The sequence below is a fragment of the Hydra vulgaris genome, chromosome 12 (assembly GCF_038396675.1).
Source record: "Hydra vulgaris chromosome 12, alternate assembly HydraT2T_AEP".
In the NCBI taxonomy this organism is placed as follows: Eukaryota; Metazoa; Cnidaria; class Hydrozoa; order Anthoathecata; family Hydridae; genus Hydra; species Hydra vulgaris.
Window position 1 is genome coordinate 64522807 of NC_088931.1, and position 13376 is coordinate 64536182.

A 13376-nucleotide genomic window follows, 5' to 3' on the forward strand; every position below is an offset into this window, starting at 1 on the left:
GCTTGTGCCAGTTCGCACTTATGCCAGTTTTTGCAATTGTTTCGCACTTATGCCAGTTCGCACTTATGCCAGTTCGCACTTATGCCAGTTCGCACTTATGCCAGTTCGCACTTATGCCAATGTTTGCAAATTCTTTTGGCGCACTTATGCAAGTTCGCGCTTGCGCTAGTTCGCACTTATGCCAGTTTTTGCAAGTGATTCGCACTTGTGCCAGTTCGCGCTTGTGCCAGTTCGCACTTATGCCAGTTCGCACTTATACCAGTCGCACTTATGCAGATTCGCAGTTATGAAATTCGCACTTATTCAGTCGCCCCCTATTTTCTTTACAATACTATTAATAATTTAATTATTTTAATATAAGACTATTAATTACTACTATTATAAAAATACTATAAGTAATGTAATTTACAATATTATTAATTAAATTACATGATGTCCATGATGAAATGATCAACAATAATGTTTTGGGATTTAATCATAATTATAAATTTATAAAATCCATAAAAAAAGAAAAAAAGAAATGTTTGAGACTGATTTATAATTATAACAAAGAGTTTAAATATTTGATTCAGTTATGATATTTAGATAATATATCATTCGAAACGGCTTGCCGTACTTTAATTTTCAAAAAAATAAACTAAGACTTTTCTTTTATTTTAAAATTTGTATCAAAAAAAGTAGCGTTTCCTTTGACGCTCAAAAAAAAATAAAAATATTATTAATATTTATCATATTAATAATCTCAACGTGTTTTTATATTAAAAAAAAGATGTTTATAAGCTTTTTTAAATAATATACTATTTATACCAATTACAAAATTTTAAAAAAAAGTTTTAAAATTTTGTAATTTGTATAAATAGTATATTATTTAAAAAAGCTTATAAAGATCTTTTTTTAATATATAAACAAATTGAGATGATTAATATGATAAATAGTAATAATATTATTATTTTTTTTGAGCGTCAAATGGAACGCTACTTTTTTAAGAGAAATAAAAATCAAAAACATAATCACAGATTTTGCGTCTTAAATAATAAATTTTAATGTTGACTATGTGGTTTAGAGCTTCTACTTTCGCGTGCACACCTAACTACATATTTTAGACAAGATGTACAAAAAAATAATTACATAATCAATTAACACTGGGATTGGGTTATTTTTTTATATGGAAACTATTTCCACCATAAATGGGCAATCAATCCAATACACTTGCGCTGATGAAAAGTCTTATTTAAAATTTTTTCATAAAATTCTAAACCTCTCAATTGATTGAAATAAATACTAATATGACTAAAGAAAATTTGATTAGAAATGCGCCAGAAGGTAAAAAATTACTACATCTGTCCAACAACATATGCAGAGTAGTCCAAGATCATCTACACACTTTTGTACAAGATCATCTGTATTTTTCTTTACTTATACAACATCTGTCCAATATAATCTGAAAATTCAATGAACCCTGACAAAATCTTTTGGAAGATGTAACTACATCTAGTAATTTTTTTCCCAATAACATCTAGAAGTATTTCCTCCAAATGCAATTACATCTGAAAAAAATCTTATATGTAACTACATCTGTTTTAAAAAATGTATTTGTATTGGTTATTTTTTTTAGATGTAACTACATCTGAAAAAAGCCACATATGAAACTAGATCTGTTTAAAATAATTTATTATTATTTGATAATTTTGTTATTGATTTAATTACATCTGATAAAAACCATATACGAAAGCACATCTGGGTAAAATAATACATTATTATTAAATAATTTTTTCCCGATGTAACTACATCTGAAAAAAACCATACACATTTAACAATATCTGGTTAAAATAATGCATTATAGTTTAATAATTTCATAAATTTCTGTAGTTATACTTAATATAATTGAAAAGATATAACTACACCTGCAGAATTCATAGATGTAGTGCTACAGATGTACTTATTCGTAACATAATTGTTAAAAAGATCTAACTACATTTGTAGAATTTATAGATGTAGTGCTACAGATGTTGTTATTCTTGACATAATTGTTAAAAAATGTAACTACATCTGTAAAATTTCCAGATGTAGTTGCACGGATGTTGTTATAATTAGATAATTGATAAGATGTAACTACATCTGTAGTAATTGTATACTTTTTACACAGATGTTGTAAGACGTTATTGAAATTTCAGATATTGTTGGACAGATGTTATTATACCTCAGTGTTTTGACAGATGTTGTTGGACAAATGTTATTAGACAAAAAACTTATATTGTTACCTTGACCCCGACAAATATTATGTTGTTAAGCTGACCCCGCCGCCTTTTTCTTTATTATTTCATGAAATTTGTTTTCTTATTGAGTGCTGTTCGCAGCTGGTACATTCGTTGTACATAAGACTGATGCGTTTTATGTACGACGTCTTATGCACGTCTGTTGGATATCCTTAAGAACAACGTTACCATACCTGCGTTTTTTCTCTAGATCATTTTTTAAAATTATTTTCGTTTTAGGTTTTTGGTTGTTTTTTTTTTTGAAAATATTGACAAATCAAAATATTTCTGTTTTTTTGTTGTTGATAAAACAAGGGTTTATAAATTATTTTTTTCAAATCGAAGTCGGTTAACGCAATCATCTTATCAGTTTAAGAATTTTTGAAGTTCGATGTTTGAAGTTTAATTAGAAAATTCGGCTTTTACAAAATACATAATAAAACTTTAATTGTTGAACTGAGTTTCGTTTTGAGGATGTCTTTAGTGACAATTGGTTAATCTTTGGTTTAAAATTTAAAATTAGGTAAATAATTATATTATCAAAAAAATTTTTATTCAAAAATTTTTTTTTAGTTAACTTATTTTTATTAAATTTGGATAAATTACAAAATAAATTTAAAAAACTAAAAACTCTTCTGGGAACTTAAATATCACTAGCTCTAACTTTATCTACTAATCGGTAACCGCAAGAATTCTGTAAAAAAAAATTTAAATTATTACAACGATATGAGTTATAAATTAATTTTAGACAATTATAAAAAATGAGCGGCGACACGTCAGAAGATCGCAAAAAACTACAAATGCAGCTCCATTCATGCAGCTGTCGCCGCAAAAAAAGCAAACTAAATCCTGCTAAAAGCAGACATTCTGCGAAGAACAGATAACAGACTGATCAAAAGAGTCGAATAAAGCCGGATTCTGGTAATCGTTTATTGCAATTTGTACTGTCAGCTCATGCACATTAACTAATGTTAACAAAACTGCTTTATTCACACATAAAGCCACATAGAAGAACTTAAAAAAATTTTATAGTCAGAAGCAAACTTGTAAAACTTTGCAAAACTTTAAAAATCAACAAATTTTTGCCAAATTAAAAGAACCCAGCCCTTAAGACAAAGTTGCTTAAGCAAGATTTTTTTGACAGCCTTCATGGCACCGCACACGCGTTAATTTAGTCCAAAAATTTCCCAATCGCTAGTTAGGGGTCGTCCATAAATTACGTCACTCAAGGAGAAGGGGTTGTGGTTTTGTGATGACTCAAACATAACTTGCTACTAAAGTGTTGCGATTGTGTGACAATTGTGTGATGTAATTTATGGAAGACCCCTTAGTGCGTGTTTTTAAACGTACAGTCATAGTAAGTGGAAACGATGTGAAAATAACAATAAAATTTTAATAGTCCAATCAATATCGAAACTTTTCGGCGAGTAGTTTCTTATGGTACAGACATTTTGTGCTAAACTTGTATTTGGTTTATAAGGAAAAAGTGTATTGATCCTAGGTCTACATACTTCATCCTGCCATTTTTTCATTATATCTTGAGATTATACTCTCGCATTAACAACATAATATTAAAATTAAATTGTAAAAAAATTATTACAAAAAATGCATGAAATAAAGTTTATACTCCTAAATAGGAATTAGTTATTAAAAAACGAAAAATCTTTAAGTAAAATTATTTTTTATATATGCTGTGGATTGTAAAGTTAACATTAGAAAAGATGTCATTGTACAGATATTTTTATAACACGTAATATTAACAAAAAATGAATTATTTTTATATTTTAAATATGCTATAATTTTCATGAAGGTTATATGAAAATGTCTTACAATCATATAAATAAAATTCTAAAAGTCTAAAAAAATATATTAACTATTATGAATAAAAATAATTTTGAAAAACTGAGATATAATCAAAATGCAAAAGAATTTTCAGATATGAAATAAAAATATCATCACCCTCACCAAAATATTTGTTGCTTATACATTCTGTTTGATATTTTGTCGCGTTGGTTTGACAAAGTTCTAACTAATCCGTGAGTAGTTTTAAGTAAATCAATATCAAAAATTGTTATGTTCCAACCATGAAAGTATATTAGTATCAATTGATAATATTTTTTACTGATGATAACATTAGCATTTGCCTTAAGCATCACTGTTTGTAACTAAAAAATGTTTCAATCTTTATTGAAAAATAAAAATACTCCCAAAATGCTGTTAGAACCTTGTCATAATGAAATAACCATATCTTCACTATGACAAGGTTATCACGGTAATAAGAAACATTTTAGCTACTTTAAAATTTTGTGAGTAAAGCAGTTAATTACTTTTAAATTTCGTAACTAAAATAATTGTATAACAAACGGTAGTAACCATATTATTTAACAAAATTCTACCGTTATATTATATTTTGTTAGATAATATAATAAGCGGTAGTTACCATATTTTCTAACAAAATTTTACCGTTATATTATATTTAATAACTATTAAATATAATATAACGGTATAATATAATATATGCGATGAAAAGCTTAAAAGCTTTTCATCGCATCCTGTCATTTTACAGGTGAAGACCCACTGGTTAGTAATCTCGATCCTGGAGAAACAAAAAATAAAATAACCCTTAAATTGTGCAAGTTTATACCTTTGGTTTAACATTCAAAACTCTAGAAGTTGATTTGAAGCAATTTTTCTGTCAGATTTTTTTCATTAAATTTGATATTAGCATAAGTCATTGGTTCATTTCGATCATGGATAGATAATTTTAGCACAGCAATGCTAGAAGGAAGAACTAACTTGTAGTTAAATAACTTTGTTGTTAAACAATAGTCCTTAAAGTCGTCTTGTGAATAACATATTAACAATAAGGATCTTTTAATATTAGTAATAAGAATATTTTCCGTTAACTTGTTTGAAGGTCCTTATTAATCCAAGTGGACTATAAAAATCAGCAATCCTAGTGAGCTTTTAATTTTAATTATGTGCATGATTCGCCTTCTGGACACATAAATGACTAGGAAGTAAGTATTTTGTAGTGTTTAAGTTAATGCTTGGAATCTCCCATTAAAAATATAACCCACTATTTGATATTATACTCCGATTTTGAGGGATGCAGTAGTCAGATCAAGTAACTAAGTTGCTCATGTCACTTTTCCTTTGCCACAATATCTTGCAAAAGGCACTAGAAAAATGCTTGCCAGTATTGTCCACCAGTGATTCAGTCCAAAATGCTCAGTATTGTTGATTGTTTGTTGTATAATATGTATTAAATTATTTTAAAAATTTTTATTATTTATAATACAGTCTGCTTTTTAATATTGCTAATAAACATTTTATTACAAATTGTTCAATATTTTTAATATTACTAATGTATATGATGTAGTAAATTAAAATTATATTATTTTATTTATCAACTATATTCAAAATTATGCATTTATTAACTGACCGTTAGAGGCTAGACACAGATTTGTCGTAAAAGTTCTTTCTTGTCCTTTATTTCGTTTTCCGACTTAGTAATATGTACAGGCCGCATATACTCACATATACATGCATATACATACTCATACATAAAAAGATACAGGTACATACGTACACGCGTTCACATAGACATATAGGTACTTACATACAAGCATATACCATACAATACTATATACATTGTTCAGGTAATTTTCTTTTCTTATAATGCAATTGTATTTTTCGCTTTATAACTGAAATATAAGTTAAAAAATCGTATTATAATAGTAATAAATAAGCATGATATTTGCTTTTATGAGAAGATAAAAAAATCTACAACGAATAAAATATAGAACATTCAATCTGAATGTTTCATGATATATATATATATAAAAACTCAGGGTGTGGGTAGAAAAACTATTTATTTTTTATTAATTAAAAATATAAAAGTATATTATCAATAGATTAAATGATTTTCTTAAGTTTTCTTTTATATGAGTTAAAACTCCATATATGAGAAAAGTCAAAATATTTGAAAACTCTTTTATTCCAAAGAAAGGCTCTCAAAATAAAACACAGGATTTACCAAAATTAGATCAAAATTAGATTAGATCAAAAAAAGATCTCTTCGGAACGGTCCTGCTTGCAACTAAAGTTGAAAATTATTAATCCTTGTTCCAAACTGTAGTTGTTCCATTGAAAGTAGAAATAGGGAGTTCCTTCATTTAGTCAAACCCAAAACCTTCAAGCCTTCATTTTTGCAGGCCTCTTCACTTGCAATATCAAAAAAAGTTAGATGTTAGGTAGCAATGTTTGTTCTGCTAAGCCTAGTGAATTAAACTAGCTAAACATAACTAAAAAAAAAGTATGCAATAAGCAAGCTCTTGCTTTAGAATTATCTACATTGAATTGTTGGATACGATTTTTTGAATTCATTTTACACTTGGGATATAAAATGGATACTAAAAGATCTTTAATAAGAAAAGCTTATTTTCTGGAGACCAATCCCGGTCTCCAGAAAATAAGCTTTCTGTAAAAGCTCGTAAAAAGAAAATCAAGAGAAAGTTTAGAGAGGTGTTAAGCTTGTTGATATTCTTGCGCAGGTGTTTGGAAATACTAATACAGGAGATACAACAAGAAGAGCATTTCTTGCAGCAGAATCTTTCTCTGAAATAATAGTTGTTAGCTTGGACATGATAGTAATGCTTGGAACCATATTTAATGGAGTTTGCAGTGGACTCCACCAAAATTTGGATGGTTTTAAAGTATACTACTTTAAAACTTTAGAGCTGAGAGTGTAAACTTATTCTTGGTAATTTATGAAACCCAAGTTCTGGAGCATGGATTTCTAATAGCTGAGCAACTGAATCATCACATTAGGGATTTTATGAGATGGCTTAGAAAGCACAAAACAGTGATATTGGAAGATTTATTCACACATGCAAAATATCTAGAAGTAATGTGATGCGGAAACAAAGCATCTACTTATAAGCAGCGATTTTGTGTCTCCTCGATTGCTTTTAAGAATACCAAGATAATTGCTAGTCCTAACTTTGATCCTTATGTACAGAACCTCCTCAGAGGAGATGAATAGTATTTTTCTCTAAATAAATGTAATTTTTAAATTTTTTTGTTGTTGTTTTGTTTTTATTTTTAAAATGTTATTTTTAAAAACTTAACGTTTTCTTCAAAGAATTTACTTATATAAAATCAATGGGATGACACTTAAATGCATTAAAAAATATGATAAATCAACGCAATACACATATTTTTTACTAAGAAAATATTCTTGAATGATTTTTAAAATCTAAAGTTTAAAAAAAGTACACCAAAATAATTTGAGGAGAGGAAAGTGTGAAGTTATTTAATTTTTTATGGTTAATGAACTGGGAAAATAATTTGATAAAAATGTTTAATAATTTACAAAATTGGAGTTTTGTCCCAATTCACTTCCATTTTAATGCTGTAAGGAGTCGTCCAAAAATTAAATTACGAAATTTTTTCACGATTGTTTTAGACCCCCTTCACCATCACCCCTCCCCCCTCCTCCCCTCCCCACCCCACCCCACCCCACCCCCACTTCTCGTCACAACAGCGTATCTATTTGTGACCGAATCTGGAAGAGTGACCTTAAATGGGGAACCACGTTTTTTTAATTATTAACAGATTTAAATACAGATTTGATAGAGCTTTAAAATAAAATAAATTTCATTCAAATCGCTCAATAATTGGCCGAGTTAATATTATTTTAATAACGTTACATAAAACTCGGTATTTTTCCAAAAAACAAAGTTTAAGTTAAACTATAATAATTGTCAAGCAAATCATCAAACTATCATAAAGATTAAGATTTTTTTCGTATGTCTTTTTTCTACAATGCCTAGGCTGCATAATAAGACATTAATCATAAAAATATTCCAACAAGTGAAAAAATCTAAACTTTGCTTGCTCCTAACTTGCAAAAATTGAAGCTATTGATTTGACAGCAAAATTTTAAAGTTTATATTTTAAATCAGATTGCAATAATAATATTACTGATGTAATTATTGATAATGTTTTTTATTTATTTTCAAAGAAAACCTACTAAATAAATAAAATTTGGTAATAGAAATAAAACATTTATTTTAAAATATTTAGTTTCAAAATTAAAAAAAAATACAAAACATTGAAAAAAATTTTTTTTTTGAATTTTTTTATTTTTGTCTTAAAAGTTTAATGTAAAGCTCAAATTAACTTTAATGTATTACTCTGTAAGTTTTAGGTAGGTAAACTTTCCCCTTATTTAACCATTTTTATGTCCAACATCCCTAGAAAATCCACATTTTGGTGGAAAACGAATAAGATTTTTCTAACGTTCCACTGTTAGTGTCATTTTTCATAGCAAGATCGTTCGAGTTCGCAATTTTTCTGAGGTTTTGGGCATGGTAAATTGTAAAAATTTTCGTCCACGAATTGTCTGATGCTGTTGTATTGATAATTCTGCTGTTTGTACAAAAGTCCAGTTGGATTTACAATTGGTGGCATTTCAGATGTTATAGTGTCCGAGATTCGACAACAAATATCATGTTCAGTATAAGTTAAAGAAGATGATGACAGGTAGAGTATGACCTTTCCAGGGAATCCTTTGCTAAAGTGAAACTTATGATACATTTTATAATCAGAATAATCTGAAACTTCTTTTATCGAAAAAATCGATTGCCAATCGAAAACCAAAGCTTTAATATTCCCAGCCCTGACTGACAACAGTTTTTCTTCATTCAACTTTGAATCTATTGTCGAGTCTACCACAACTTTGGTGAGTTTGTCAAGATTGTTAATGTTTGGATGGCGAAATTTTGCCTTTAATACCCCAAAAGATGGGTCTCGTGAGAATTTAGTATGCCCAACCGGTAAGAAACTCATTGTTATATTCTGATGCAGATTTGATGTAAGTAACTAAAAATCTGATTCGCTCCTTTACCAGTCACAGCACACTTAGGTATCAAGTAATTCATTTGCTTCAAAATTGAATCACACTGTATACCCAAAATACCAACTTTGTATGGTGTCAAAAAATACAAAGCACCCACTTGCTCAAAATTTGATGGAATATGTACCTGTTGTGCGTAATCAAACGAGTAATGTGTGAATCTATTAAACGAGTTTGATTCATGTTTTTCAAGTTTTAGATTTGGTGGAACGTTATTTTTAGAATCTATAACTTGCCTTTTGTATTCCTTCCTTTTATTTTCTGCATGGATCAGATGATTGGACGATGATTCTAATACCTTTAACTGATCTTTGTCATTTAAACGCGATATTGCTCCCTGCTCAGTTGATTTGACATACACACAGAACAAAGGTCGGACCGGGTTTTTGAACCCGTACATTTGGCCGATACATTTTCCAAATACGATTAAAAGAATTGTAAGATATTTCTCGCACTCCATTAATATGAGCAGCTGCAATAAATGATCTATGTACCAATATCTTCTGTAGACTACTAGGTAGTAAATCCGAATCAGGGCCTATTAATGCTGGAACTCGTCCGGGTTAAAAAAAGTGCATGTACTGAAGCAAAAATATCAATGAATATCATTTACATCATTTGCCGTCGACTTTTTGGAATTTCTACATTTTGCACGATTACCATGACTTTGTAATTCAATACTTATATCATGCCATCGCTTCATCAAAATTTTCCACCTTTTTTTACTAATATTGTGTACAAATAAAAAAAATGTCTAAAACACTTTTTGTCCGTGGAAAACAAATTTGCATCTTACAAGCTGCCTTTATGCATTTATATCTTTTCGCTTTTGAGTTTCATTAGAATCAGAACAAACTACATCAATTTTAGCCAGTAACATCTGGTTAAGATAGTTTACACTTTCTTCATTATAGTAGTCATGCCCTATACATGATAATATTTGCTGTAAGATTTATTGGGATGTAAAAACTTGTAACATGCTTTATTTTCAGAGCCATGTTTGCAGTTGCATTGAAACCTCTTAATTTCTGCTGATATTTCATCGCTGGCTATATTGGTCTTGCCTTCAAATTGGTTCAATTGCCTTCAAGTTGGTCCACAATTTGGCTTGTCTGGAATTTGAACAATCGGATGAGCAATTTCTATTTCAACAAACCGCTGCATTATATCGAGACTCGGAGATGATAGCTGTACTATTGGGTGTTTCATATTTTATCAATTTTTGAAAGTAAACTCGCGAATCGATTTATAAATTGACTATTTATATAAATATAAGTTTAAAAAATATATATATATATAATTTCTAGGGTCCCCGCTAGTTTGATTTTGGGCAAAAATGTTGGGTGTTTTAAACACCTGGCGGGGACCTTAAGGTTTATCCTATAAATTTTTTTTATTTTTTCAAATAATATATAATGGATTGAATATTAATTACATAAAATAAGCATCTTGAAAAAATCAAGAAATTATTCTACAGATTCTTCTAAAATTGGTTAAAAAAATTTTTTTCTTCACAAAACCTATTTTATAACTGGGTGGCGTATTTTAATTTTTTCAACATGCTCCTTTTATGTAATTAATATTCAATATATTATATATTATTTAAAAAAATAAAAAATTTTATAGGATAAATCTTAAGGTCCCCGCCAGGCGTTTAAAACACCCAACATTTTTGGCCAAAATCGAACTGGCGGGGATCCTAGAAAATATATATATATATATATATATATATATATATATATATATATGAATATATATATATATATATATATATATATATATATATATATATATATATATATATATATATATCTTGACATATAAAATTATATATATATATATATTTTTTTTTTTTGCACAAACTTATTTTCATATAAATGGTCAATTTATAAATCGATTTGCGAGTTTAATTTCAAAAATTGATAAAATATGAAACACCCTGCTGTACAGTAGCCTCTTTTTTTAGAACAGTCTCTTTTAGTTCTTGAGTATCACTATCGTCATCACTGAGCATATTATTTTTGCACTCATCCGTGTCATCATCGGAGCTTGGTGATCCATCCGAATCCGAGTTATTAAAGTATTAGCTCATCTTCTGTAACTCGGAAAATAGAAATTATTACAGCGATTTGTATTGTGCAAGAGTTTTGATATCCGTGCCTCCATTTTCTTAAAGATGCAACAGATTTATAATAATTATTTCAAAACTCTTCTACTAATTTATCAAGGCAGATAAATTATCATAAAGAAAATATTAATTTCGATAGTTACAGAGGTACTAGTAGTGAAAGAAATTATTTTGATAAAATAACTTTCTAAAATCTATAGGCTACTACTGCAAACTCAAGTTTGTTAGATTATAGTTAATTTAGGTCAGACCTAAAATCAAAGTTCCCTAACCCCAACTGGAACCATTACCCTCACCAATAACTATACAACAGTTTAATCAATCATCAATAATTATTATTACTATAATTAATAGGATAAAAGTAGGTCATTTAAAAGATTAATGACCACAAGACTTATAGGCACGAGTATGGCATTCTGTAAAAATTACACTGCACGTCACTGTGACTGCAATCATTTTGATAAAAAATAATAATTCAGTACACACATTATTTTAGAAATTTAACTATACAACTTAGTTTATAACTTTATTATATTTTGAATGATTTTATGAATACTTACATCGACTGAAACGTTTTAAAATAATGATAATTATTTACTATACCATCTATGATTTTCAATAACCAAGAAGAAGCGGAATGACTACCTGTAATTTTACTGAGCATCAACAATCAAAAGTTTATATTCACAAAATTTAATTTGTTTTGTTAATATATATTTTAGTACTTTTATTTATTTTACATTTTTAAAATATAATTAATTTATAATTACAATTAATAGTTATCTTGTTATAAGAATCAACCATTTAAAGTTATTATTAAACTAAAAAACATTTTAAATACCAATTTTTTACTAAAGGTCCCTTTTGCCGGTCTACTTTATTTTGCCACTGATTTACTATCCTTGAGATTTGGTGCATGAATACATAACCTATTAAATCTGGCAATGTTATTCTACAGTGAACAGAAAATGGGCCTTATGTGGGTTATATGACTAAAAAACGCTGTATCTCAAAACAATTTTTCCCATTTAAGGCCCCTTCTTCCAGATTAGGTCACAATTAGTAACATTTAATAATTTCTAATAAAATAAATGTTTTATTTCTAAAAAATTGTCACATTTGCGCACCAAATTATGCAGTACACCATTGCTAGTTAAAGTTGCAGGCATTTTCAGTAATCAAAAATTTTCTATAATCGTTGATAAGAGTACTAACCAGGGTTGATAAAAACCCAACACAGTACAAATCTAACCTAATCAGAGTTTTCATTTTTGACAAGTATATTGTCTTATACAATAGCTTAATTAATAATCAAATTTCATTTTTTTCTTAAATAAAGCTACTTTGAAATAGAGTTCAAATAATTTTGAAATTTTAGTTTTATTTTAAATATAAGTAGAGTATATGCTATTAAACATGAAAAAGAATTGTTCAGGTTGAAGAAATAAGGCTAGTTAGTGGAATTAAGTGACCATATTAAGTAATCAATCTAATAGAGTAATATGTGATTGTTGCAAATAATGCATAATTAAATAAGAGTGAGAGAGTTAAGATCCATTTTGATAAATGCAGAAGAAAGAAAAAAGGAAGAGCGAATGATTCGACTGTGGTACTTCGTGATAAATTTGTTTCTAAGCCAAGGCCGTCTACATTAGCAGCATCAAATAAGTTTAACCAGTCAGAAGCTTTGTTATTATTTTTTCTTATTCATAATCGTGTAAATGCAAACAACATTTCTAAATTTGTTAATTCAACAACAAGTAATCAGAAGGATGAACTGGATTTACAAGTTGCGAGGATTTGCAAGTTGCAAAAAAATGTATGTGATCAAATTAAAATAAATACCGACGTAAAATTTTCCTTTAAACTCACTCATCCTATAACTTTACTTGTTTACTTAAAAAGAATAATAGAATAAAGTTAAGAAAAAGAAGAGGGGGAATGGTTAAATGAAGTCTATCCGAGTTTATGCCTGACTACTGTGCATTTAAAATAAAAGATACTAGTTGTTTCCCTACATATTCAATGATATTGTAAAAAGCACAAAACCAGCTACAAATTAGTGGAAAAT

General features: G+C 28.3%; 1 protein-coding gene across 1 annotated transcript in view; it reads left to right on the plus strand.

The window, feature by feature from the left end:
- The window catches only part of LOC136088925 (ADP-ribosyl cyclase/cyclic ADP-ribose hydrolase-like), a 101433-nt gene that overhangs the window by 21057 nt on the left and 67000 nt on the right, over positions 1 to 13376 (plus strand). The window lies entirely within an intron of this gene.